The sequence below is a fragment of the Phalaenopsis equestris genome, unplaced genomic scaffold (genome assembly GCF_001263595.1).
Source record: "Phalaenopsis equestris unplaced genomic scaffold, ASM126359v1 Scaffold000606, whole genome shotgun sequence".
NCBI classification, from domain to species: domain Eukaryota; kingdom Viridiplantae; phylum Streptophyta; class Magnoliopsida; order Asparagales; family Orchidaceae; genus Phalaenopsis; species Phalaenopsis equestris.
In genome coordinates this window covers 129,344-132,059 of record NW_018165046.1, presented here as the reverse complement: position 1 = coordinate 132,059, position 2,716 = coordinate 129,344, and the positions used below count along the sequence as shown (strand labels likewise).

Below are 2,716 nucleotides of genomic sequence, written 5' to 3'. Positions count from 1 at the left end.
TATATATATATATATATATATAAATTAAATGATAGTAGATAGAAATAAAATTTGTGTGTGTGTGTGTGGGTGTGGGTGGGGATATTCACCATTTAATGGTGGATTTCCAATCTGTATCTGGTCTCCTATTTAATGTCATAAATGCAACTTATACATGGGAAATTTAGTCAATCGCTCTAATGCATGTTGGATTGTCAATTTTATTGGATTCTTTATCTCTACCCTTCCTCTTAAATATCTGGGGGTCTTCTTACTTAAAGGAATGAAGGAATTTAAAGGAATGAAGAGACGAATTCAGTTTGATGAGGTGGGGGAAAAGGTGCGAAAGAAAATCTCGGATTAGAAAAATAATTTCCTCTCTTTTGGGGGTAGAATTACGTTGCTCATGAGTATTTTATATTCTTTCCCTTTATACACTCTTCAAGTTTTCCAACTAAAAAAAAGCACTCTTTTGAGCCTCGAAAGATGTTTTAATAAGTTTTTATGGGTGGGGAATCAATCTGGTAGAAGATTGATGCCTTGGAAGAATATTTGCAAACCATTTTATGCTGGTGGTTTGGACTTAAAAGCTCTGCAACATATTGTTGATATTAATGTTTTTAAACAATGGTTTAATTTTTGGAAAGGTGATTCCTTGTGGGTCATTTTCATGCATGGAAAGTATTGTCACTCCTCACATCCGACATTGATCAATTGACGGTTGAGGGATTCCACTATGTGGAAGAGAATGCTTTATATTAGAGATTGAGCAAAGGATTTCATTTATTAGGAGGTGGGGAGTGGAAACATTTCCTTTTGGCATGACTGCTGGTCCCATGTTATGCTTAAAATGAGGGATACTAGGAACTCTTATGGTTTTGGTCCCATGTTATGCTTAAAATGAGGGATACTAGGACTTCAACTCTTATGGTTTCTGACACTTGGATGGATGGTCATTGGAATTGTCCTTATCTCCTTAATCTTCTCGGTTTTGAGAGAGCTACTTTTATCTCAACTATTCCTATTTCATTTGCAAGATACTCCTTTGAAACTTCCAATGTCATGCTCCACTACCAAATCTTTATATTCCGCTTTACATAATTTTCAAAAGCTTCCTTGGGGAGAGGGGGTGTGGAGTTGGGCTTTAACTCCCTTTATGTCTTTCCTGACTTGGCGGATTTTCCATTATGTTATCCCTTGTGATGATATCTTAAAAATGAAGGGGTTGAGACTTGTTTCACGTTGTTGTTTGTGTAACTCGGCGGAGGAGACTATTGACCATATTTTCTTTTCTTGTCCCTTTTCAATTTACATTTGGAGGAAGGTTGGCATGTGGTTTGGTACTATTGTGAATCCGGAGAGGAATCTCTTGCTTACCATTATGATTTGCAATCTGGATCGAAAACAGAAGCATTTGTTGCAAGTCTACACGTATATTATATGCTGGTTTATTTGGATGGCTCGTAATGATATTATACATGAGGGTAAAGTCATTCATAATAGAATGGTCTTTACTAATATTATTATCTATATTAATAAACTTTGGAGCACGAAAAATGCTAAAGAAAGCTTCTTTTCGGGCATTAATTATTTTGTCTTTGGGGCCTGCGGTTATGGTTGAAAGGCCACTACCAAATCTTTATATTCCACTTTACATAATTTTCAAAAGCTCACTTGGGGAGAGGGGGTGTGGAGTTGGGCTTTAACTCCCTCTATGTCTTTCCTATTGCTAGAAATTGTGCAGAGAACTGTATTCTCTTCTTTTCTTCCCCATCTTATGTTGATACTCCTTTAGAGGCGAAGGCTCGGGCTATTTTGATGGCTGTCATGATAGCGCACTCTCTTATATGGCAATTTATTATATTTGACAATTTATTAATAATCGCATCTTGGTTGACATTATTGCCAATGGTGTCGAGGCACCTTGGGACATCCTCTATTATATTAAGAGGATTAAATGCTTAATTACTAATATGAATGTCATATGGAGCTTCAATTATCGGGAGGGAAATCAACCCGCAAATTGGCTTGCTAGCTTGGGTAGCGCCTCTAATAACTGTTGGGTGGGATCTGATCCCCCACTCCTTTAAACATTTTGCTGGTTGGTGACAAGATTGATGCCCCATATGTACGTCAGCATGTTTCCTCTTAAATTTATTATGTATTTGGTGGTACGGTTTGGCCTTAGATATCAATGGGGCTGTTCTTACATTTCCATTCCTACTACAGTGGCTCTCGGTTAGGGCGGTTTTGACCACTTACCAGATACTTATGGTGGTACCTACTTTTGAGTTTTGTGGTACTTTTTTTAGGTGACAGCCTTTGCACCTGAGTTTACAGGTTTTATTGGCTTCATTAACTAAAACTCTACTTTCGCGGGTCCTCTCTTTTTTTAGCCTTTATTACTGCAGGTTTTCTCGTGGAAAGCTGATGTTTGTGATGTTGATGCCGCTTGGAGCTCTTCACTTCGTTTTTGTGTTTTTTTTTTCATTTTTTGGTGTACATCTTTTGTGGGGCATACGATTACTTTGGTATACTGGATTTATTGTCCTTTTTTGGGTACACTTTTTTACTTTTATCATTTTGGTGTGGAGTTGTAACGTGGATAAATGAACCCCTAGGTTTTTTATTTTTAGACGGGGATCCTTATTCCCTCCCTATTTTTGTACTCTTATTTTGTATTAACACGTAAGGAGCCACGAGATACTATTCCCCTATATATATATATATATATATA

At 37.1% G+C, this 2,716-nt stretch overlaps 1 protein-coding gene across 1 annotated transcript in view; it reads right to left on the bottom strand.

Moving 5' to 3' along the window:
• Positions 1–2,716, bottom strand: part of LOC110029811 — a 42,983-nt gene that overhangs the window by 17,002 nt on the left and 23,265 nt on the right. The window lies entirely within an intron of this gene.